The 26954-nt window shown below is 41.2% G+C and overlaps 2 long non-coding RNA genes across 2 annotated transcripts in view; both read left to right on the forward strand.

Moving 5' to 3' along the window:
* The window catches only part of LOC133550177 (uncharacterized), a 47359-nt gene extending 29393 nt beyond the window's left edge, over nt 1-17966 (forward strand). The window contains exons 2-3 of the long non-coding RNA XR_009806253.1: nt 16764-16839; nt 17040-17966. This is a non-coding gene — a long non-coding RNA (uncharacterized LOC133550177). The remainder of the gene's footprint in view (nt 1-16763; nt 16840-17039) is intronic.
* A 4555-nt stretch (nt 17967-22521) lies between these two features.
* On the forward strand, nt 22522-25906 carry LOC133550176 (uncharacterized). Its single transcript, XR_009806252.1, has 3 exons — nt 22522-22784; nt 24327-24452; nt 25177-25906. It is a non-coding gene; the product is annotated as an uncharacterized LOC133550176 (long non-coding RNA).
* Nucleotides 25907-26954: the final 1048 nt, after the last annotated feature.

Below are 26954 nucleotides of genomic sequence, written 5' to 3' on the forward strand. Positions count from 1 at the left end.
AACACCCCAAAGTCCACGCCATGACAAGATTTAGTTTATCCCAGTTCCAGTGTCCCGCCCGCCGTTCAGCCTCTCAGCCTCGGCCCACATTCGTCTCCTTAAAACTCCCCCCAGGCCCAAATCAAACGGTGAATCACAGAAGTCCTTGAGAAAGAGCTCCCACTCAGGCCCTTCCTTCCGTGTGAGCGCCGCAGCCTTCTCACCGCCTTCGTCCATCTCATAGCGAAACCTACCTCGGGCTGCCGGAGGGGACGGGGAAGAAAACACGCTTGCATGCGCACACAATGAGCAGGAAGTTGCATTGTACGCCTAACTATCTAACCATCAGTTTGCATTTACATAAAACAGGGGTGTCCAAAGTGAGGACCGGGGGCCATTTGTGGGTCGGCAGCTTTTTTTGAAGGGTGCCGCACACTCTGGAAATTATTTTATTTTATTTTTTTGCTCGGGTTAGCTCGATCCTACCAGCACGTCTTCCTATGAGGAAGCAGTGCCTGGGGAATCTGTGGTGGACTCTCCTATTTCTGGGGCTGAGGTATTTAAGAAACTCCTCGGTGGCAAGGCCCCGGAGGTGGATGAGATCTGCCCGGAGTTCTTTAAGGCTCTGGATGCTGTGGGGCTGTCTTGGTTGACCAGACTCTGCAACACGGCGTGGACATCGAAGGCGGCACCTCTGGATTAGCAGACCAGGGTGGTGGTTCCTCTCTTTAAGAAGGGGAACCAGAGGGTGTTTTCCAACTATTCTGGGATCACACTCCTCAGCCTTCTCGGTAAGGTCTATTCAGGTGTACTGGAGAGGAGGCTACGCTGAATAGTCGAACCTCGGATTCAGGAAGAACAGTGTGGTTTTCATCCTGGTCATGGAACTGTGGACCAACTCTATACTCTCGACAGGGTTCTTGAGGGTGCATGGGAGTTTGCTCAACCAGTCTACATGTGCTTTGTGGACTTGGAGAAGTCATTCGAGCGTGTACCTCGGGAAGTCATGTGGGGAGTGCTCAGAGAGTATGGGGTATCAGACTGCCTGATTGTGGCGGTCCGCTCCCTGTATGATCAGTGCCAGAGCTTGGTCCGCATTGCCGGCAGTAAGTCGGACCTGTTTCCAGTAAGGGTTGGACTCCGCCAAAGTTGCCCTTTGTCACAGATTCTGTTCATAACTTTTATGGACAGCATTTCTAGGTGAAGTCGGGGCTCATAGGGGATCTGGTTTAGTGGCTGCAGGATTAGGTGTCTGCTTTTTGCAGATGATGTGGTCCTGATGGCTTCATCTGGCCGAGATAATCAGGTCTCACTGGATCGGTTCGCAGCAGAGTATGAAGTGACTGGGATGAGAATCAGCACCTCCATGTCAGAGTCCATGGTTCTCGCCCGGAAAAAGGGTGGAGTGCCATCTCCGGGTAGGGGAGGAGATCTTGCCCCAAGTGGAGGAGTTCAAGTACCTCGGAGTCTTGTTCACGGGTGAGGGAAGAGTGGATGATGAGTTCGACAGTCGGATCGGTGTGACGTCTTTGGTAATGCGCACGCTGTATTGATCCGTTGTGGTGAAGAAGGAGCTGAGCCGGAAGGCAGAGCTCTCAATTTACCGCTCGATCTGCGTTCCCATCCTCACCTATGGTCATGAGCTTTGTCTTATGACCGAAAAGACAAGATCATGGGCACAAGCGGCCCAAATGAGTTTCCTCCGCCGGGTGGTGGGTCTCTCCCTTAGAGATAGGGTGAGAAGCTCTGTCATCCGGGAGGAACTCAAAGTAAAGCCGCTGCTCCTCCACATGGAGAGGAGCCAGATGAGGTGGTTCGGGCATCTGGTCAGGATGCCACCCAAACGCCTCCCTAGGGAGGTGTTTAGGGGATGTCTGACTGGTAGGAAGTCACGGGGAAGACCCAGGACATGTTGCGGCTTGCCTGGGAATGCCTGCGGATCCCCCGGCAAGAGCTGGACGAAGTGGACGGGGAGAAGGAAGTCTGGGATTCCCTGACTTGCCTGATGTTTGAAGTATATCCAGGGTACAGCAAAAAGCCGCCGCCTGACCAGGACTCAGAAAATCTGCAAATACTCCTCCCACCCCCACCAAGGACTGTTTTCACTGCTGGACTCTAGGAGGAGGTTTCACAGCCTCCGAAGCAGAACCTCCAGGTTCTGTAACAGCTTCTTCCCTCAGGCCGTGATTAAATTATCACCTCAACTCTCCCCAAAATAGATTAACTCGCTGGAATAAAGAAAAAGACAATAAAACATACATCCATAAATGTGGACGCATGTAAAAAATATATTTATCTGTAAAGTAATCTATTTATTTATATATATTTATTTATTATATATATATATATATATTTATATACTATTTATATATATTTGTTTAATTATACATGCACCTTATTGCTTTTTTTTTCATCCTGCACTACCATGAGCTTTTGTAACGAAATTTCGTTCTTATCTGTGCTGTAAAGTTCAAATTTGAATGACAATAAAAACAAGTCCAAGTCTAAGTCTTATAATAAATAAATACAATTACAATTTTAAAAAGTTAATCACAATTTAAAACAAAACAATCATAAACAATGTCAATAAAATAAGATGAATTAAAATGTAAAAATTATATTGTTTAAAAGTTACAATAAAAGAAAAAATGGAAATGAAATATCGGAGGTGAAGAAGACAGTTATCAGTGCCAAAGACAGAAGTGTATATTGGATTTTAATGTAGAATATCAGATGTATTAATATCATAAAAAGAGAGACTGCACTGCGATTGTTCGAAGAGAAAAATAAGCAAGTCCGCAGAAGTGAGGACAAGTCCAACAATCACACAAAATAAATGATGGACACTTCCTGTCTGAGATGGGAGTTTATAACCGAGAATCTAGTCCTCGCTGGATTGTTTGGCATTTTCCTGCAGCTCATGTGCGTCTCTAATCTTGATCCCACCATTGTTTGCTCAGCACTAAAAATTCTCGGCGGTGACTCGACTTAAACGTTAAACCTCACGCGTTCTTTTTTATTTATTTATTTTCTCCTAACAATGAAAGTGTCACCTGCCTAATTGCTGTGGCGGGAACAACACAGAGGACTTGCTTGAGGACATCTCTAAACGGGAGATTATTGTTGTCCTTTTATGTTGCGACACTTGGGAACTAAAAGCTCACTAGGATTAAAAACTCACATTTTCTGAGATTTAATCAAAGATGCTGAGGATGTCACCTCATGCAATCAGCAGATTTATTAGCCCGGCTTTGTGTGTGTGTGTGTGCGTGTGTGTGTGTGTGTGTGTGTGTGTGTGTGTGTGTGTGTGTGTGTGTGTGTGTGTGTGTGTGTGTGTGTAAGTAAACTCATTTGGACTAAAGCCTCAATCAAAATGCTCATCATGTGATTTTACGGGGATTAAATGTTTGCAGTGGAAGCTACAGTACATAAAAGACGGAGGAGAGGACTTATTGCATGCACACACACGTACACACACACACACACACACACACACACGCACACACACACTGCATCACAATGGCGACCCGCCGTGGCTGACTGACTTGCTGACTGGCGAGGTCACACAGACTTTGGATGCCGGCTAACTAAAAGGCGTAAAAGGATAACTCGCTTTTTCACACACACACACACACACACACACACACACACACACACACACACACACACACACTTGTATTTCTGACCTTCTGGAGACCTCCGAAAAGTACCTACCTCTTTAGGACCAGCCTTTCTAGATATAAAAAGATGTGTGTGTACATCATTAATAATATCTACATACAATGTAAATATAAAAAAAAACCTTGAAAAAATGAGTTGGAATTTGGCAAGAAAAAAGCCACAATTTCACAAGAAAAACTTAAAATGTTGGCAGTGTTATAATAAAAGTCGGAATTTTACTCGACGCAAGTCAAAGTTTTATGAGGAAAACTGAACATTTGTGTAATATTATGATAAAAGTTGGAATTTTACTCAATAACAGTCGCAATTATACAAGGAAAAGCTTCAAATGTAGGCTATTTGATGAAAAGTCGTCATTTTACTCAACAAAGTGTTGTGATCCGATGGTCGGATCGTCACATATTTTTGCTTTGTTCCTTGTCATATCACATTTTGTCGTTTTACCTGTTTTTCTCCGTCACCATGGTTGCATATTATTTCCACCTGCTACTCTTGGTTCCCGCACACCTGTTTCTACTGATCACTGCCTTTATATAAGCCTGCCCCTTTTCGTTCTTCTGTCTCGGATCCTAGTTTGCTTTCATGCAATAGTTGATGACTTGTTTTCATGCTCTCACTTGTTAGCTCTCACGCTACGCTTCATTTTATTCCTAGCTTTCATGCTAGTTGTTTTGTTTTCCCTTTTGTGCCTTTGTGCCATGTTATAGTGCATCTGTGTGTTTCCCTAGCCTTCATGTTAGCGCTTTTGTTTGCCTTTTCTGTTTAGCACCAGTATTTGTGTTCCTAGCCTTGTTATTGATTTAATAAATCCTTTATATCTTAGCTTTTGCTGTGTTCTTGCCCGACACATCCACGGAAGAAACAAATTCGTCATCGTTATGCCACACAAGCTTCACACAAAGGTCATCATTTTATAATAAAACTTTAAAACGTTGGCAATGTTATGATAATTATCGGAATTTTACTTGCTACTTTTCTTGTTGATGTCTCAAGAAGGGTAGAAATACAAGAAAAAGCACACACACACACACACACACACACACACACACACACACACACACACGCAAACCCACACACACTCTTGTATTTCTTACCTTCTTGGGACCTGAGAAAAATACCTCCCTCTTTAGGACCAGCCTTTCTAGATATAAAAAGATTTGTGTGTACATCATTAATAATATCTACATACAATGTAAATATTAAAAAAACCCTTGAAAAAATGAGTTGGAATTTGGCAAGAAAAAAGCCACAATTTCACAAGAAAAACTTAAAATGTTGGCAGTGTTATAATAAAAGTCGGAATTTTACTCGACGCAAGTCAAAGTTTTATGAGGAAAACTAAACATTTGTGTAATATTATGATAAAAGTTGGAATTTTACTCAATAACAGTCACAATTCTACAAGGAAAAGCTTCAAATGTAGGCTATTTGATGAAAAGTCGTCATTTTACTCGACAAAGTGTTGTGATCCGATGGTGGGATCGTCACATATTGTTGCTTTGTTCCTTGTCATATCACATTTTGTCGTTTTACCTCCTTATTTCCTGTTTTTCTCCGTCACCATGGTTGCATATTATTTCCACCTGCTACTCTTGGTTCCCGCACACCTGTTTCTACTGATCACTGCCTTTATATAAGCCTGCCCCTTTTCGTTCTTCTGTCTCGGATCCTAGTTTGCTTTCATGCAATAGTTGATGACTTGTTTTCATGCTCTCACTCGTTAGCTCTCACGCCAGTAGATCGCGCCGATTTCCAGCGCTTCTTCCTCTTCTGCTCATCTCTGCTGGTCTTTCACTCGCCGGTCACTACTCGGAGTGACCGGCGAGTGACTCCAACTCTCTCAGCTCCTCCTTCCTCTTTCTCCTCTCTTAAATGCTGTGAGGAGATGGACGGATTGAGACCCGGTGTGTGTGTTACGCACCTGACTTTGATTATGGTAGCGTTGCTCCAGGCCCCGCCTCCTTGTTCCGCTGCATCCTCCGCCTCCTGGCTGCCATCTGGAGCCGGGCCAAAGTGAACCCCGCCCTGCCGTCGGCTCCGCCTCTCCACAGTTTTCCATCACCAAACTCAAGCCGGGCCTTAGTCCGGCTGAGCGTACTCCCCCCTCTCTTTTCTGAAGGAGCGAGAAAAAAAAAAACTGCCCCAGCCACCTGTCTTCTCTGTCTTTTCCTTTGTCCCTTCCTTTTTCTTTGTCAACTTTGTCTTCTTCTTTGTCCTCTTTGACTTCTTCTTTGTCCTCTTTGACTTCTTCTTTGTCCTCTTTGACTTTTTTGTTCTTTTTGACTTTTTTGTCTTTTTCTTGAATTTCTTCAAGTATTTCTTGTTCTTTCTCAATTTCTTGAGTTTCTTCCACTTCTTCTTCTTTAACTTCTTCATCTTCATCATTTTCCTTAATTTCTTCCCTTTTTTCTTCCTCTTTCTCAATTTCTTGAGCTTCTTCCCAATCATTTTCCTGAACTTCAACTTCTTCTTTAACTTCTTCATCTTCACCTTCTTCATCTTTAACTTCTTCGTCTTCATCATTTTCTTGAATTTCTACAAGTATTTCTTCTTCTTTCTCAATTTCTTGAGTTTCTTCAACTTCTTCATCTTCATCATTTTCCCGAATTTCTTCAAATATTCCTTCTTCTTTCTCAATTTCTTGAGTTTCTTCAACTTCTTCTTCCTCTTCAACTTTTTAAACTTCTTCTTCATCTTCATTATTTTCCCAAATTTCTTCAAGTATTTCTTCTTCTTTCTCAATTTCTTCAGTTTATTCAACTTCTTCTTCATCTTCTTCATCTTCAACTTCTTCATCATCATCATGCTCCTGAATTTTTTTAAGTATTTCTTCTTCTTTCTCAATTTCTTGAGTTTCTTCAACTTCTTCTTCATCTTCATCATTTTCCTGAATGGATCATCCAGGAAGGACATCGCTGGGCAGCTTTGACTCTTGTTTATTATTTCAATAAACAATTCTGCGTCAAAGTCGATCGCTCCGATTTCCAGCGCTTCCTCCTCTTCTGCTCGTCTCGGCTGGCCTGTCGGTCGCCGGTGACTCCGTCTTCTTTGGGGGCTCATCGTTGGCTCGTCTTATTCGTCTGGTCGTCTTTGCTTCCGCTCCGCTCAGGACACTCCAACTCTCACCCCCTCCTTCTTCCTTCTCCTCTTAAATGCTGTGAGGAGATGGACAGATTGAGACCCCGTGTGTGTCTTACATACCTGACTTTGATTATGGTGGCGTTACTCCAAGCTTGCCCCGCCTCCTTGTTCCGCTGCATCCTCCGCCTCCTGGCCGCCATCTTGAGCCGGGCCAAAGTGAACCCCACCCTGCCGTCTGCCCGTAGGCTCCGTCTCTCCACAGGGCGCATTTAATTTTCTTACACACACTTGTTATTTCATATGTTGACCAGAGGGGGAGCACTTTTAAAACCGACACACAGTCAATTTGAAAAAAAATAAATCCCTCCTTTTTAGGACCACCCTCATTTAAGTCTCATCTTAAAACTCATCTGTATACTCTAGCCTTTAAATAGACCTCCTTTTTAGACCAGTTGATCTGCCGCTTCTTTTCTTTCTCCTATGTCCCCCCCTCCCTTGTGGAGGGGGTCCGGTCCGATGACCATGGATGAAGTACTGACTGTCCAGAGTCGAGACCCAGGATGGACCGCTCGTCGGGACCCAGGATGGACCGCTCGCCTGTATCGGTTGGGGACATCTCTACGCTGCTGATCCGCTTGAGATGGTTTCCTGTGGACAGGACTCTCACTGCTGTCTTGGAGCCACTATGGATTGAACTTTCACAGTATCATGTTAGACCCGCTCGACATCCATTGCTTTCGGTCCCCTAGAGGGGGGGGGTTGCCCACATCTGAGGTCCTCTCCAAGGTTTCTCATAGTCAGCATTGTCACTGGCGTCCCACTGGGTGTGAGTTTTCCTTGCCCTTTTGTGGGTTCTTCCGAGGATGTTGTAGTCGTAATGATTTGTGCAGTCCTTTGAGACATTTGTGATTTGGGGCTATATAAATAAACATTGATTGATTGATTGATTGATTGATAGTTGTCACCACCATCGGTGAAAATGAGACATTCTCTATTAGATGCAATGGTTTTCCGTATTGGGTCCACGATTTCGGTCCTAACTTGTCCACCGGACCTCATGTGGCCAGAAGGGGTTAGCACTTCATATCTTTATGCACACTTGTTATTTCATATGTTGACCAGCGGGGGAACAATTTTAAAACCGACACAAAGAGGGGCAAATGAGTCATTCTCTATTAGATTCAATGGTTTTCCGTATTGGGTCCACGATTTCGGCCCTAACTTGTCCACCGGTCCTCATGTGGCCAGAAGGGGTTAGCACTTCATATCTTTACGCACACTTGTTATTTCATATGTTGACCAGCGGGGGAACAATTTTAAAACCGACACAAAGAGGGGCAAATGAGTCATTCTCTATTAGATTCAATGGTTTTCCGTATTGGGTCCACGATTTCGGTCCTAACTTGTCCACCGGTCCTCATGTGGCCAGAAGGGGTTAGCACTTCATATCTTTACGCACACTTGTTATTTCATATGTTGACCAGCGGGGGAACAATTTTAAAACCGACACAAAGAGGGGCAAATGAGTCATTCTCTATTAGATTCAATGGTTTTCCGTATTGGGTCCACGATTTCGGTCCTAACTTGTCTACCGGTCCTCATGTGGCCAGAAGGGGTTAGCACTTCATATCTTTACGCACACTTGTTATTTCATATGTTGACCAGCGGGGGAACAATTTTAAAACCGACACAAAGAGGGGCAAATGAGTCATTCTCTATTAGATTCAATGGTTTTCCGTATTGGGTCCACGATTTCGGTCCTAACTTGTCCACCGGTCCTCATGTGGCCAGAAGGAGTTAGCACTTCATATCTTTACGCACACTTGTTATTTCATATGTTGACCAGCGGGGGAACAATTTTAGAACCGACACAAAGAGGGGCAAATGAGACATTCTCTATTAGATGCAATGGTTTTCTGTATCGGGACCATGATTTATGTCATCACTTGTACACACCTCCTCATGTGGAAGCTACTTTTCCTTGTTGATGTCTCAAGAAAGGAAGAAATACAAAAACACACACACACACACACACACACACATTCTTGTATTTCTTACCTTCTTGAGACATGCGAAAAATGCCTACCTCTTTAGGACCAGCCTTTCTAGATATATATTAAAAAAAAATTGCAATATTAATAATATATACATACTATGCAAATACAAGAAAGGTAAGCGTTTAGTTTTTACATTTTTACACACACTTGTTATTACATATGTTGACCAGAGGGGGACCAATTTTAAAACCGACACAAACGAGTGCAAACGAGACATTCTCTATTAGATGCAATGGTTTTCTGTATCGGGACCATGATTTATGTCATCACTTGAACACACCTCCTCATGTGGAAGCTACTTTTCCTTGTTGATGTCTCAAGAATGGAAGAAATACAAAAACACACACACACACATTCTTGTATTTCTTACCTTCTTGAGACCAGCGAAAAATGCCTACTTCTTTAGGACCACTCTTTCTAGATATATAAAGACTTCAATCTAAAACATTAATAATATATACATACTATGCAAATACAAGAAAGGTAAGCTTATAGTTTGTGTTTTTTTGTAATTGGTTTATTATTTGCTTCAAGTTATAGAGACATTTTTCTTACACACACTTATTATTACATGTTTTGGCCAGAGGGGGTTAGCACTTCCAATTTTTACATACACCTGTTATTTCATATGTTGACCAGAGGGGAACAATTTTAAAACCGACACAAACGAGTTCAAATGAGACATTCTCTATTAGATGCAATGGTTTTCACATTTGAGGTCCTCTCCAAGGTTCTCATAGTCATTATTGTCACTGGCGTCCCACTGGGTCTGAGTTTTCCTTGCCCTTATGTGGGTTCTTCCGAGGATGTCGTAGTCGTAGTGGTTTGTGCAGCCCTTTGAGACATTTGTGATTTAGGGGCTATATAAATAAACATTGATTGATTGAATATGTTAAAAAGAACAGTAAGCAGCTATGTTTTATTAATATACCGTAGCTGCGTGTGTCAAATATGAATCATATGGTGGTAGAGGGCGCTAGTGATCCTTCTTGCGACTACTCGGCTGCAGAAGAAGTGACAACAAGTGATGTGATATGTGCTGGGAACAGATATGACGCGGTGGATGCACAACGGACCTTTTAGGATGTAACACCACTACTCCTATGCTGGCTATGTAAACAACCGAGCTGAAATAAAGCATGTTCCAGTCCTAAATACCCAGTGTATTATTTATAAAATAACACTTCACGGTGGCAGATGGGTTAGTGCGTCTGCCTCACAATACGAAGTTCCTGCAGTCCTGGGTTCAAATCCAGGCTCGGGATCTTTCTGTGTGGAGTTTGCATGTTCTCCCCGTGAATGCGTGGGTTCCCTCCGGGTACTCCGGCTTCCTCCCACTTCCAAAGACATGCACCTGGGGATAGGTTGATTGGCAACACTAAATTGGCCCAAGTGTGTGAATGTGAGTGTGAATGTTGTCTGTCTATCTGTGTTGGCCCTGCGATGAGGTGGCGACTTGTCCAGGGTGTACCCTGCCTTCCGCCCGATTGTAGCTGAGATAGGCGCCAGCGCCCCCCGCGACCCCGAAAGGGAATAAGCGGTAGAAAATGGATGGATGGATGGATGGGTGGCAGAGGTGGGATAAAGAGATCACCCACGGAGCAGAACGGGAGGGGGAGTTGTCCGAGGATAATTCTGTTGTCGCCCGCACGTGAGGAGCCGAGCTAACTGATAGCAGTGGTCTGTTACCAGTTTTCTAAACTGGACTTTCAATCGAAGCAGGAGGTAATAAAGGAAGATCTCCATCGAGACAGAGAGACTTTTAAAACTGAAGAAAGATAAGGAAGACTTCTATAAACAAGTTATCCATGCTTTTGATCAGAAGGAGCTGGCATGGACTTAATTTATAAGTAAAGGTAAGACCATAATAAGGTTTTTTCTAGGGCTGGGCAACGATTAGAAATTTCAATCGAAGTTAATCGCACTCTTTCTCCGATTAATGGCGATTAACTGCATTGTATACGCAAAGCCCAATAATGAATTCAAAAGTAGTGTGTAGTGCACCTTTATTGGAATATTCTCCCACATGAACAAAAGCGCCAAAACATTTGTTGTGCAAACACAATTTAAATCAGTCCTTGTTAAACAGTAGCAGTTAAATAGCATATTTGATGAAAATCAACTCCAAAAATGTAAATACAAACATTGAAGCTTATTGCCACTGCCAGGGTATTTAAGTTATCCTGTTTGAAATGGAAAATAAATATAATCTACATACAAATCTCTGAGCCACAATCATAACATCTGAACAGGCAATTTCTGAGGTAACAGCAGAAACATTTTTTTTATCAGGGATCTTATGTTTAAAATACCTATATTATAGGTAGTGGGCTGTTTTAGGGAATTTTGGATCAAATTATCCGTAGTAGCAATATTAATAATGTTGTGTTTATTCTGCGTAGTGCACTTAAAATAATTATGACCATATCTAGGAATTGATATGATGGGAATTTTCCGATTGTTTCCTTTGTGCTTTGATAAACTGAAGGCATCATATACATGGTACTATATTGTGATGTTATGAGCCAGGGAATAAAAGAACTACCCTACCCAGCATGCAACAGGAGTGAGGAGCATGTATAGGTTGTGTCGCCATGACGGCATCTTGTATGTTGTGATATGCACGCTCTGAAAGTAAACGTTAAGAACTCAGCCAACACTCCTGGTCTGCATTATTCATAAATAGACAGACAACACATATACTCCGCTGCTTCACAGGCCGCTGGATGTAGCCGGCAAAGTATTCCCATGCTAGCTAGCACGCCTCATTCAGTCCAAAACGGCCCGATCTATCCACATCCAGAATTGTCTGGCGGTCGTAAGTGATCCCGGAGTGACCACGCTGTAAGCCAGCCAGGACATTTGCAGAATTGTCCGGTATTTTTGCCAAATGTTCCATCTTTACCAAGAGCCCCTCCACGCCGAAGCCCGTCCGGGCGCCGCCATCTTTATAAGAAAAGGCGTTAACAAAATAAAAGCATGTAAACAACATACGCAAATACGCGATAAAATAATTGTCGGCGTTAATAGATTGATGAGTTAACTTGTAATTAACGCATTAATTTGCCGCACCCCTAGTTTTTTTTATTAAACGTGCTTTTTTATGATGGTGTCCTTACATCACACTCAAATTTTTACTGCATGCCTTTGGTAAGTGCCGGAGTGAGAAGAGGTTTTAAAATAATTAGCGCCCCGGCGGCAATTCAAGGAAATATGGTGTATGATAAAAAAAAAGATCAAAAATAGACTATTCATTGGCATAATCCGGTGTGCCCTATGGTCCGGAAAATACGGTATGTTGACGCACATTATTTCCAGTTTTCCAAGTCTGGCCTTGACATTGACACCTGTCCCTTGGAGTTTTATAACTCAGTACACAACACATGCTAACTGTTAGCATGCTAACATTAGCATATTTTGCACAATTTTTTTTAATAAACGTTTATCCCAGAGCCCTCCTATTACGCTGTGACATTATCGCTGACTTTCACCCGAAAATGAATCTTTCTCTCAGATGGCTTCGGCGCCGTAATTGAGAAATAGTAAGCATGGTCCGATGCTTGAGTCAGTGGGTGACTAATGATGGTCTTGGGTCACTGAGTAAACACACACACACACACACACACACACACACACACATACACGCACGCACACACGAGTCCATTAGTACTATCTGGGGGGGGGAAAAAACAGCGATTGTACGAGGAGATACCGCTACGGATCAGCAGACTTTCAGCCTCAGCGTCAGCAAAGGTATTAACAGGGAAGTCGATTGGCTTCTTTAAAAAGCAGCAAAATGTTGTTTATTCCACAAGCCAAGGGAGCGTAAAGATCTCTCAGCCTAGTGTGTGTGTGTGTGTGTGTGTGTGCGTGCGTGACTATAAGTAATATTGATATTATATCATCTCGCCCAATCAATACGATGCAAGCTAACAGACGCGTTGGAGGCCTCAAGCATTAACGACCTACACTGGCTTCCTGTGCACTTAAAGGCCTACTGAAATGGGATTTTCTTATTTTAAACAGGGATAGCAGGTCCATTCTATGTGTCATACTTCATCATTTCGCGATATTGCCATATTTTTGCTTCAAGGATTTAGTAAACATCGACGATAAAGTTTGCAACTATTGGTCGCTAATAAAAAAGCCTTGCCTGTACCGGAAGTAGCAGACGATGTGCGTGTGACGTCACGGGTTGTGGAGCTCCTCACATCTGAACGTTGTTTACAATCATGGCCACCAGCATCTAGAGCGATTCGGCCCGAGAAAGCGACGATTTCCCCATTAATTTCAGCGAGGATGAAAGATTTGTGGATGAGTAAAAAAAAGAGTGAATGACTCGGGAAAAAAAATGGCGAGGACAGTGGGAGCATTTCAGGTGTTTTTAGACACATTTACTAAGATAATTCTGGAAAATCTCTTATCTGCTTATTGTGTTACTAGTATTTTAGTGAGATTATATGGTACCTGGTGTGGTGACCGCCAGTGTCTCCGGTGGGAGGAGGTAATAGTCCGCAGCGGCAGGACGACGCAAGCTCCGCTCATGTTTACGGTAAGAGCCGACTTATTAGCACAATTTTCTCACCGAAACCTGCCGGTTGACATGTGGTCAGGAACCATGTTCGCTTGACCGCTCTGTTCCATAGTAAAGCTTCACTTTCGGGAATTTTAAACAAGGAAACACCGGCTGTGTTTGTGTTGCTAAAGGCAGCTGCAATACATCGCTTCCCAACTACATCTTTCTTCTTTGACGTATCCATTATTAATTGAACACATTGCAAAAGATTCAACACAGATGTCTAGAATACTGTGGAATTATGCGATTAAAGCAGACGGCTGGAAAAAAATGTCCACTACAATGAGACATCACGCGCACGCATCATCATACCGCGACGTTTTCAACGGGATACTTCGTGCGAAATTTAAAAATGCAATTTATTAAACTAAAGCAGCCGTATTGGCATGTGTTGCAATGTTAATATTTCATCATTGATATATAAACTATCAGACTGCGTGGTGGCTAGTAGTGGCTTTCAGTAGGACTTTAAAGGTTTTACTACTTACGTATAAAATACTACACGGTCTAGCTCCATCCTATCTTGCCGATTGTATTGTACCATATGTCCCGGCAAGAAATCTGCGTTCAAAAGACTCCGGCTTATTAGTGATTCCCAGAGCCCAAAAAAAGTCTGCAGGCTATAGAGCTTTTTCCGTTCGGGCTCCAGTACTCTGGAATGCCCTCCCGGTAACAGTTCGAGATGCTACCTCAGTAGAAGCATTTAAGTCTCACCTTAAAACTCATCTGTATACTCTAGCCCAGGGGTCACCAACCTTTTTGAAACCAAGAGCTACTTTTTGGGTACTGATTAATGCGAAGGGCTACCAGTTTGATACACACTTAAATAAATTGCCAGAAATAGCCAATTTGCTCAATTTATCTTTAATAAATAAATCTATATATATATATTAAAAAAGGATATTTTTGTCTGTCATTCTGTCGTACATTTTTTTTCCTTTTCACGGAAGGTTTTGGTAGTGAATAAATGATGAAAAAAACACTTAAAGAGGAACATTATCACAATTTAAAAAGGGTTAAAAACAATAAAAATCAGTTCCCAGTGGCTTGTTTTATTTTTCGAAGTTTTTTCAAAATTTTACACCTCCTGGAATATCCCTAAAAAAAGCTTTAAAGTTCTTGATTGTACACATCACAAATAATCCTCTTTGCAAAACACTTCAAGTTAGTCAAAAATTCATAGGAAAAAAATAGTGAATCATGTGAACATGCTAGATTTAAGCATAAAAATAAATATAACAAATTATTGTGGAAAACACACATTTTTACAATGGAGTTCAGGGTGCACATCGTGCCGTCGACAAATTGCGAGCTCTGCACAGACTCTAACTACCAAGGACCTACCTTTTTACATTCGGGAAATGTTAGCTCAGGGGTGTCAAACTAGTTTTAGATCAGGGCCGGCTTGGTAAAACCATGGCATTGAAACTTAAAAATAACGACAACTTCAGATTGTTTTCTTTGTCTATGGCCAAAAATAGAACAAGCACATTCTGAAAATGTACACATCACAAATAATCCTCTTGGCAAAACACTTCAAGTTGGTCGAAAATTCATAGGAAAAAAATCTGTGAATCACTTGTTATTTTTAAGTATCAATACCATGGTTCTACCAAAACTAGTTTGACACCCCTGAGCTAACATTTCCTGAATGTAAAAAAGGTAAGTCCTTTGTAGTTAGAGTCCGTGCAGAGCTTGCAATTTGTTGACGACCCGATGTGCACCCTGAACTCCATTGTAAAAACGTGTTGTTATTTTTAAGTTTAAATGCCATGGTTTTACCAAAAACAGTTTGACACTCCTGAGCTAACATTTCCCAAATGTAAAAAGGTAAGTGTTTTGTAGTTAGAGTCCGTGCAGAGCTTGCGATTTGTTGACGGCACGATGTGCACCCTGAACTCTATTGCAAAAATGTGTGTTTTTCCGCAATTATTTGTTATATTTTATTTTATGCGTAAATCACGCATGTTCACATGATTCACTGATTTCTTTCCTAACAATTTTTGACTAATTTGAAGTATTTTGCCAAGAAGATTATTTGTGTTTAGTACATTTTGTGCTTGTTCTATTTTTGGCCATAGACAAAGAAAACAATCTGAAGTTGTCGTTATTTTTAAGTTTTAATGCCATGGTTTTACTAAAAAACCCTGAGCTAAGATTTCCTGAATGTAAAAAGCTAAGTCCCTCGTCCGTGCAGAGCTTGCAATTTAATGACGGCACGATGTGCACCCTGAACTCCATTGTAAAAACGTGTTGTTATTTTTAAGTTTAAATGCCATGGTTTTACCAAAAACAGTTTGACACTCCTGAGCTAACATTTCCCAAATGTAAAAAGGTAAGTGTTTTGTAGTTAGAGTCCGTGCAGAGCTTGCAATTTGTTGACGGCACGATGTGCACCCTGAACTCTATTGCAAACATGTGTGTTTTTCCGCAATTATTTGTTATATTTTATTTTATGCGTAAATCACGCATGTTCACATGATTCACTGATTTCTTTCCTAACAATTTTGGACTAATTTGAAGTATTTTGCCAAGAAGATTATTTGTGTTTAGTACATTTTGTGCTTGTTCTATTTTTGGCCATAGACAAAGAAAACAATCTGAAGTTGTCGTTATTTTTAAGTTTTAATGCCATGGTTTTACTAAAAAACCCTGAGCTAAGATTTCCTGAATGTAAAAAGCTAAGTCCCTCGTCCGTGCAGAGCTTGCAATTTAATGACGGCACGATGTGCACCCTGAACTCCATTGTAAAAACGTGTTGTTATTTTTAAGTTTAAATGCCATGGTTTTACCAAAAACAGTTTGACACTCCCGAGCTAACATTTCCCAAATGTAAAAAGGTAAGTGTTTTGTAGTTAGAGTCCGTGCAGAGCTTGCAATTTGTTGACGGCACGATGTGCACCCTGAACTCTATTGCAAAAATGTGTGTTTTTCACAATTATTTGTTATATTTTATTTTATGCGTAAATCACGCATGTTCACATGATTCACTGATTTCCTTCCTAACAATTTTTGACTAACTTGAAGTATTTTGCCAAGAAGATTATTTGTGTTTAGGAAATTTTGTGCTTGTTCTATTTTTGGCCATAGACAAAGAAAACAATCTGAAGTTGTCGTTATTTTTAAGTTTTAATGCCATGGTTTTACTAAAAAACCCTGAGCTAAGATTTCCTGAATGTAAAAAGCTAAGTCCCTCGTCCGTGCAGAGCTTGCAATTTAATGACGGCACGATGTGCACCCTGAACTCCATTGTAAAAATGTGTGTTCCCACAAGTCATTTACTGCGACTAATCGCGATTAATCAAAATGTAAAAGTGTGATTAATGTGATTATTCCATGTTGGCGTTTGACAGCACTGCTGAAAACACATACTGTATATTTCTTTCTAGAATAAGAGAGGCGCTGCAGCAAATACGGACAAAGCGCAGACAAAAACCCTTGCTGCCCAAAAGGATGAGAAAAAAGGTGATTCACTTTTGGCAACCAATTTTTGTTCCGTTGTTTGCCATTTGTGTCATTTTATCGTGGAACATGTTTGTTTTTGGCAGATCTTCTAAAAGAGTGAGTGGATAAAAAGGGAGTTAATCTATCATTACATGACTTCCTGTTGAAGGAAGGTACCTGAGCAGGTGACACGTGCCCAAGTTTGGTGTGTTGATCCACAGGGGTCAGCCGGGGGACAAAACACGGAGGATGTCGGCCCCGGAGAAGCTGACCTTCAAGGAGCGCCGGCGTCTGTTTTCTAAACAAAGACTCCTGATTAGTCTGCAGTAACATATTGTGTCATTTATACACCTATTATTTTATACACATTATGGGGAACAAACTGTAAAAATTGATTATTAATCAACTTGTTCATTTACTGTTAATATCTGCTTATTTTCTCTTTCAACATGTTCTATCTACACTTCTGTTCAAATGTAATAATCACTTATTCTTCTCGTCTTTGATACCACACATTAGTTTTGGATGATACCACACATTTAGGTATCGATGCGATACCAAGTAGTTACAGGATCATGCAATAAAATATAATACCTAATAAAGCAATAATAATATGGTTAAACAATACTGATATAAAGGGTAGGTGTTGCCCTGTTTTCTGTTTTAACATGTGCTATCTACACTTCTGTCCAAATGTAATAATCACTTATTCTTCTCTTCTTTGATACTTGACATTAGTTTTGGATGATACCACACATTTAGGTATCAATCCGATACCAAGTAGTTACAGGATCATACATTGGTCATATTCAAAGTCCTCATGTGTCCAGGGACATATTTACTGACTTTATAAACATAATATGAATTTTAAAAAAAGATGATGTGATAACAAATATCCATGTAATCATAGTAGTATCGTATTAATGTTGTTTATAATGTGTATTTATAATAAGTTGTGCAAAGGACATTTTATAACTTTCGGAAGTTTATTTTGTACTTGAAATTGTTTATAGGGTTAGGCGCAATAAGTGTTTAACTTCAGCCTAAACCCTTTCGGTCTGTAACATTTTTTATTTTCAATCCATGAATGTACAACTTTTTATTTTCAATCTATGAATGTACAACGGTTTGTTTGCTTTGTTGACCATTGACCGAAGAACAATAAACTTGACTAGATACACTATTATACTTGGTATCATTGTGACGCCGGTGAGCTATTGTATCCTCCTATGGTGTGTAGTGAAGCATGTTTAGCTATTCTTCGTCCTCCAGTGATAATGGTACATGCAAAAAAAACTTACTTTATTTCGTCGTTTTGATGTGATAATCTACAATGTAAATAGTCATGAAATTAAAGAAAACGCATTGAATGAGAAGGTGTATCCAAACTTTTGGCCTGTACTGTATATATATATATATATATATATATATATATATATATATATATTGATTGATACTTTTATTAGTAGATTGCACAGTTCAGTACATATTCCGTACAATTGACCACTAAATGGTAACACCCCAATAAGTTTTTCAACTTGTTTAAGTCGGGGTCCACGTTAATCAATTCATGGTACAAATATATACTATAAACATAATACAGTCATCACACAAGTTAATCATCATAGTATATACATTGAATTATTTACATTATTTACAATGCGGGGGGTGGGATGAGGAGCTTTGGTTGATATCAGTACTTCAGTCATCAACAATTGCATCAACAGAGAAATGTGGACATTGAAAGAGTGTAGGTCTTATTTAGTAGGATATGTACAGCCAGCAGAGAACATAGTGAGTTCACATAGCATAAGAACAAGTATATACATTAGAAGTACATTTGAGTTGTTTATAATCCGAGGAGATGGGATGTGAATGGAGGAGGGTATTAGTAAAGTGTTGAAGTTGCCTGGAGGTGTTGTTTTAGTGCAGTTTTGAAGGAATATAGAGATGCACTTACTTTTATACCTGTTGGGAGTGCATTCCACATTGATGTGGCATAGAAGGAGAATGAGTTAAGACCTTTGTTAGATCAGAATCTGGGTTTAACGTGGTTTGTGGAGCTCCCCCTGGTGTTGTGGTTATGGCGGTCATTTACGTTAAGGAAGTAGTTTGACATGTACTTCGGTATCAAGGAGGTGTAGCGGATTTTATAGACTAGGCTCAGTGCAAGTTGTTAGACTCTGTCCTACACCCTGAGCCAGCCCACTTTGGAGAAGTGGGTTGGATTGAGGTGTGATCTGGGGTGGAGGTCTAAAAGTAACCGGACTAGCTTATTCTGGGATGTTTGGAGTCTAGATTTGAGGGTTTTGGAGGTGCTGGGGTACCAGGAGGTGCAAGCGTAATCGAAGAAGGGTTGAATGAGAGTTCCCGCTAGAATCCTCAAGGTGCTTTTGTTGACCAGAGAGGAGATTCTGTAGAGGAATCTCGTTCTTTGGTTGACCTTTTTGATCACCTTGGTTGCCATTTTATCACAGGAAAGATTAGCCTCTAGAATGGAACCTAGGTAGGTGATCTCATCCTTCCTGGTGATAACAATGTCACACACTTTTATAGTGAAGTCACTGACTTTAAGAAGGTTGATATGGGACCCAAATAGGATGGATTCCGTTCTACCTAAGTGTATGGATAGCTTGTTGTCAGCGAGCCAGGTGCAAATATTGAGGAGTTCAGCACTGAGGATTTGTTCCACCTGTGACTTGTATGTATACATATATATATATATATATATATATATATATATATATATATATATATATATATATATATATATATATATATATATATAATCCCTGGGAAAGATGAACAATTCTGAGCACTTCCTGTGGGTAACCAACCGTACATGCCACTTCTCACCAGCAACAAGCGCTGTTGCAACACTTCTGTCATAATTTAATTTAAGAAAAAAAATAAAAAATAATAATAATAATAATAATAATAATAATGCTAGGTTTATTCAACTGGTGGCAAGCTTTTCATTTGACCCGCCCGTACATCACCCACACAGCTCTGTCTTTGACATATATCAACAGATATCCAGAAAAGTTCTGTTTTCTCCCTTCTTTTTGGCCACTTTTGGTAGGAGTGACACAGTGACACTGACAGTTGTAGTATGAGGCCGCAACACGTCTGGGAGAGAACACTACTGACCCAGAGGAGAGAGCATGGCTGGCTGCGCCAAAACAACAGCAGAGCATCATGGGATTTGTTGTATTAGCGGTGAATACGCTGATAATCATACCGGCGGGCCAGCTCTAATGTTCATGGGATATTGCCTCAAGTGCCAAATGAGATGACACGGCGGGACAGAATTTGACAGCCTTGACCTGGAGGCACTTCTGGGTTTCAGGCCATGGTCTAAGCCCCGCCAGACTACTGCTTATTTACATCAATCACTGCAGATTGAGGCGTCTACTCAAAGGTTGGGAGGCAAATATAAAAAAATATATATATCTTAAATGGGATGGAATGGATTTTTACACCCTTAAGAACAATATTTTTCAAACATTTTAAAGCAGGGGTAGGGAACCTATGGCTCTCGAGCGAGATGTGGCTCTTTTGATGACTGCATCTGGCTCTTAGATAAATCTGAGCTGACGTTGCTTAACACGATAAGTAATGAATAATTCCACTTGTAATCATAGTGTTAAAAACAACGTTCAAAATATAAAACATTCTCATGCATTTTTATGTTCAAAAAGTTGCGTTAATGATAAGAAGTAATTTATTTATTATTGGTTAGAGCTTGCCCTTCTGGGGGTTCTTCAGACCACCAAGAGCCTGTTTTAGGGTTACAATATTGTTTTATTTTAGTTTTCTCTCAGTTGCTTTACAGCAATTGTCTTTTTCTCTTTCGTCCTCACTCGTGCTCTGGCTCCAGCCCCAACTCTGTCTCTCTTTCTGGCTGCTGCTTATAACAGAGCAACAGGTGATTAGATAAAAAGGCCCAGGTGGGCCGGTCTACGCACCTGTCGCTGATTTCAAGGCCGGTCCTGGCAACATCCCGCTTTGCTGCAGGCCCGCAGGCCACGCCCCCTCCACAGTTTTTATTTATATATTTGGCTTCTTGGCTCTCTCAGCCAAAAAGGTTCCCGACCCCTGTTTTAAAGCATTTACCATCACCAAGATGTCATCGCTACCTCACTTCAATTAACACTCACAAGTATTTAAAGAAGAAGCACGTCATGTCTTTATGCTCCACACAGCAGAAACATTCATCGCTGAAAGACAAAGTAAATAGGTCCTAAAAAGTAGCAATAATGATGGATATTGATTGATAGTACGGGCCAAAAGTTTGGACACACCTTCTCTTTCTTTCCATGACTGTTTACATTGTAGATTGTCACATGGAAACTAGGAATGCACACATGTGGAGATATCTACTTAACAAAAAAAGGTGAAATAACTGAAAAGATGTTCTGTATTGAAAAACACCCTTGACATGGAGACGTGGTGCTTTTTGTACAAGTTCATCTCTTTTATAGCGCAGTAAACCATCAAAGACTCCCTCGCTAGGCTGACCATATTCTGAAATCCCCAAAAGAGGACACATATATGCGTGCCAAGGTGAACATTTGCCAATGATACTCCAACTTGCTTTAGAAATAATATATTTATTCAAATAAAGCATTTTTTCTCCTCTGTTGACGGCTGTGTTGGTGCTAGGGATTTCTAAAATGGGGTCCCGGGGACCCCATCAAGTCATAGAAATGGGGTCCCACAGTAAATTTTTGGGGTCCCACTTTTTGGTAAGCGTTTTGAAAACAAATTATAAATGTATTCATTATCCTGTTGTATCTCACATTTTATATCGTGTTTTGGAAAAAGGTTGTCATCAATCAATCAATCAATGTTTACTTATATAGCCCTAAATCACTAGTGTCTCAAAGGGCTGCACAAACCACAACACAAACCACTACGACATCCTCGGTAGGCCCACATAAGGGCAAGGAAAACTCACACCCAGTGGGACGTCGGTGACAATGATGACTATGAGAACCTTGGAGAGGACGACATAAATGTTACTTGTGAAGTGAAGTGAATTATATTTATATAGCGCTTTTCTCTAGTGACTCAAAGCGCTTTACATAGTGAAACCCAATATCTAAGTTCCATTTAAAGCAGTGTGGGTGGCACTGGGAGCAGGTGTGTAAAGTGTCTTGCCCAAGGACACAACGGCAGTGACTAAGATGGCGGAAGCGGGGATCGAACCGAGAACCCTCAAGTTGCTGGCACGGCCACTCTACCAACTGAGCTATAATAATAATAAAAGAAAACAAATGTGTATACATATGTAAATGTATTCAGTTCTAAACATTAATTCACTTTCTTCTTTCCTTCATAGATTTAAACTTTACCGCTGCTGCTAGTTTTTCCTATGTTTTTTTTTAATAAGATGTAGGTGTATTTATTTCAGTATAAAAGTGTTTTGCTTGTGTCATGAAATGATGATAATGGTGTGCAAGGGCATACATACATTTTATATTTAAGGCTTAAATCTCTGGAGTCTTACACTCACCTTAGTGTTTACCAAGATGTCGATTTCCTTTTCCCGCCAAAACTCCAACCAACACTTTCTGGCAATAGCGTCACTTCCCTAACTTCTCCGGAAGTCCCGCCCCTCAACCAAAGCCATTGGCTAACACCCCGTAGCCAGCCGCTACAATAGTTACAGCTAGTCTGATGTTATGAGCCAGGGACTAAAAGGACTACACTACCCAGCATGCAACAGGAGTGACGAGCATGCGCGGTAGACCGGTAAAAACGGGGTGGTGTGTCGCCATTTTGTGATATGCTCGCTCTGAAAGTAAACTTTTAAGAAGTCAGCCAACAAATAAACGCAACCCCAATTCAAAACGCCGGACATTTGACGCATTTAAAAAGGACACGCCGGACAACGCCGCAAAAGAGGACATGTCCGGGGAAAAGAGGACGTATGGCCAGCCTATCCCTCGCCCGTTTACAAGGTATGTGTGCTACAGCAGGGGTGGGAACCTTTTTGGCCGAGAGAGACATTTAAGACTAATATTGTAAAATGTATTTCCGTGACAGCCATATCATATTTTTTAAACACTGAATACAACTAAATGTCTGTTTTTTGAAGTAAGACCAACATTTATAGAGTATAATATGTCACAGTAGTAGCGACCCCTAGATGCAGGAACCAGGAGAGCGAGGCGCAGGTAAGATGCTTTTAATATCACCAACAGAGGAGAATGAAGCAGTCTTGCATGTACAGTTCTAAACAATAGTCAGTTTTGGAGCCCTGAGGAACGCGCAAGATAAGCATGAATAGAAACATGCTGATTGGCAGCAGTTGAGGGGAAAAAAACACAGCGCTCAGCAGGACAAACAGGAAATGGCAACAAAATAAAAGCACTGATGGGAAGTAAATACTAAACAAAGAAGCAAAAACTGAAATGAAGTGACAGATCTTCACACAATAAGTCTCTTATTCTTTTTAATAACATTTTTATTCGGAAGCTCACCGATGATAAATAAAATCCTTCTTACCATTAATGCGACTTCTTGAACAGGTGCGGTAGAAACGGATGGATTAAAATGTATGAGAATGTTTGAATGTAATTTTTAACACTGCTATTACCAGCGGAATTATTCATTACTTATCGTGTTTAAGTAGGGATGCACCGAAATGAAAATTTGTGGCCGAAGCCGAATAAAATTTAAACGCTTGGCCGAAGGCCGAATACTGAATACCGAATAATGAATGCAGTTTTTCAGTTTTTTTTATATTGTATAAATAGCCTAGAATAAATATTTAGACATGTTTTTCAAATAAAGTAATTTTTTATTGAATATGGGCATTTTTTAAATATTCCAGTAGCCTTTGCTTTTCAAAAAAAAGCACAACGTTTTTCATTTATATTAGGCCTTCAAACAAAACATGCATTCCAAAAAAAATAAAGTGCATTAAAGTGGATAAACCCACAACAAATGAATTATTGTCCTTTTGGCAAAAGTCTGCTTAGCCACAGTAGATATGCTAATAATGTAAACAGAAGGCTCAAGTAAATCTCAATTAAGTGTGTGCTTGTAACCTCATACACTTATACAGGTAGCCTACACAACAGGCTAATAATGTAAACAGAGGCCCCACTAAATCTCAATAAGTGTGTGCTTGTAACCTCATACACTTATACAGGTAGCCTACACAACAGGCTAATAATGTAAACCGAGGCCCCACTAAATCTCAATAAGTGTGTGCTTGTAACCTCATACGCTTATAGAGGTACACAAAATATCCCAGGCCAGAACAGATTTGTCAATAACAGTACTTCAGCTTCAGAATAAAAAGAAGGAAACTATGTATAAGACCATTTTAATTCAATTTATTTTAATATAAATAACTTTAGCCCGGTCTATTTGCCACATTTCAGACATCCCGGTGAATGCGTCGGATATGGCTGCTGCCGTATGGGACCCTCTGAACTCCTGTGAGTGAAGTACAATCTTTTATAACTTGAAATCCTTGTCTACCCTTTGTGCAGTTAAAGTCAGCATGCTGGTGGGGCTGACATCCGCGCTCCATACGTCTGTCGTGAAGCTGAAGTGAACATCATCAACTTTAACCAAGAGCTCGTGGACGCGAGCTGCAACACTGTCATACATCTCCGGTAAGCACACATCAGAGAAATACCGTCTGCTCGAGTAACGGGGTTCATTGTGCTCCATGAGTCTCCGAAAGCCAATGTCCTCCACAACACTAAACGGTTGATCATCCAAAGCCATAAACTCCATTACTTTCTTTGTAATTCCGTTTGCTTTGGCACTGTCAGTCGCAAACTTTTTCAGCCGCAGCCGTCTCTCTCTCGTACTCCGCATGCTTTTCTGGGTGTTTGGCTTTTAAATGGTAAATTAAAGCAGTAGTGCTGAAGGTCTTTGCTGAGGCACCTCTTCCAGACAGTTTGGCTGAACATTCGTTGCAAACTGGGATACTTTTGTCACTTTCTGACACTTTAAAATATCTCCACACTGCTGACATTTTTCCAAAGGCGCAGGGTTACAACGTCACAGCGTCACTGCACGTTGGTTGATTGCGTCACCGCGTAGAATAAATTGCGTCATTGCGTCACACGCCACTATTCGGCCTTGCTTTTAACTCATTCCACCGAAGGCCGAATGTGGCTTTTTTTGCCATATTCGGCCGAATATATTCGATTACCGATTAATCGGTGCATCCCTCGTGTTAAGCAATGTCAGCTCCGATTTACCCGAGAGCCAGATGCAGTCATCAAAAGAGCCACACCTGGCTGGAGAGCCATAGGTTCCCTACCCCTGTGCTACACTGTGCAGCAATACCATGTTGGAGACACCTTCTACAATGGCTTATTTCTGCAGGTGTCTGCTGCACCTGCACGTCCTGGGCGTGGCGCCACTGAGGTGGTACAGTCCAGCGACTCCTGGTGCCGGCCTCCATCTGCAGCAGCGTCCATGCCGTGCTGACCACGTGGGCCCAGGTCAGCAGCTCGCCCGGCGTCCTCTTCCCCCTCGCCCGACGACTGCTGCCGGTAATCACCGTGGGCCTGAGCTTTGCGCCACGCCTCCGTGCCGCTCTCCATCCTGACCGGGTGCTCCACTGCCATACCGGTGTGAGAAGAACACTTTGGTTTGCGTGAAAGATGAATGGAAACCAGTTGCAGGTTTTTCAAGTGTTTTTTAGCCTGTCTCCCACCTGTCCAGCTAGTGCACAGGTGTCCAACTCAAGGCCTGGGGGCCAGTCGTGGTCCGCCGCTTCATTGTATTTGGCCCTGGAAAAGTATGTATCAAAGTACTGTAGCTTTTCTTACTAAATTGATTTTTTCTTTCTGTTTTGGGAGAAAAAATATCTATATTTGTACTCCATGTAATCGCAAGTGTTGTTCACTTAAATACCATCTACTTATGCCAAAATATACGAACAAACATTCAAAGCATTTTAACATAGAAATAAATACTAATGATACTGATTTCAAAGCAAGTAATCCCTCAAAGTAAGAGTAGTAATAGATTTCATGGCCAAATTGTGAAATTTACTGTGCTTTTTACAGCATTTTTCTCTAAATAAAAAAACAACCTTCTGTTTAATAAACTGTGGTACTGTTTGGACATTTACAGTAATACACTGACAAATCTACACTTGTTGATTTGCGGTTAAAAAAAAATAAACTGGCTGCTCAGGTGCCAAAATGTTACTGTAAAATTGCAGTTTTTCTAATTTACAGAAAAAAAACCAATGTAAATGTTACAGTATAATTCTGGCAACTGAGCTGCTGCCATAAAACAGTAGTAGTGTTTTTCCATTTACAGTAATATACACTAAAGTTTCAAGTGAAAGATTGGCAACTTACCATATTTTTGTTTACATTTTAGTTTTTGAAAATAGCTACTAATAAAATTAGCTCAGGTGGAAGAGCGGCCGGGCCAGCAACTTGAGGGCTCCAGGTTCGATCCCCACTTCCACCATCCTAGTCACTGCCGTCGTGTCCTTGGGCAAGACAAGTGCAGGTGGGAGGGGCCAATCCCCATAAAAGCAGAGAATTGATAAAAAGCAACCAAGCATTTAATCATTTTTTAATAAGTGGGACACCAGCAACACTCAACCCATGGTACCACTTGGTACCACATGGTACCACATGGTAACACATGGTACCACATGGTACAACAACACCTTTGCAGCGCTGAGCCCATGCTCAGGGACCCTGGAAAAAAAGATGACAATCTGAGTGAGATGTACACACTTATGTGTATGTGTCATTAGAGTTGGCTGTATTAATCCTGCTGCTACCTTAATTGGACTTTCTTCTGGCCTTTTTGGCCGGCAGCGGCATCTCATGGCTGGTTCCTTGCACAGGATCCTGGCTGGTTCCTTGCACAGGATCCTGGCTGGTTCCTTGCACAGGATCCTGGCTGGGTCCTTGCACAGGATCCACTTCAACTACTGCAGGAAGGTGAGCTGTGGAGAACAAAAGTGATCAGTAAATAGTTCTACTGGTTTGAAGTACCGGTATGTGAAAAGAAACACTCACGGGCTGCTGTCGGCACTTTAGAAGTTGTGTTTGGTGAGACACACGTAAATACACGTTACAAATGAAACAGTTCATTGTCAGGCTACTCAAGAAGCTGATGTTGACTTTGCA

Source organism: Nerophis ophidion, linkage group LG03 (assembly GCF_033978795.1).
Source record: "Nerophis ophidion isolate RoL-2023_Sa linkage group LG03, RoL_Noph_v1.0, whole genome shotgun sequence".
Taxonomy (NCBI): Eukaryota; Metazoa; Chordata; class Actinopteri; order Syngnathiformes; family Syngnathidae; genus Nerophis; species Nerophis ophidion.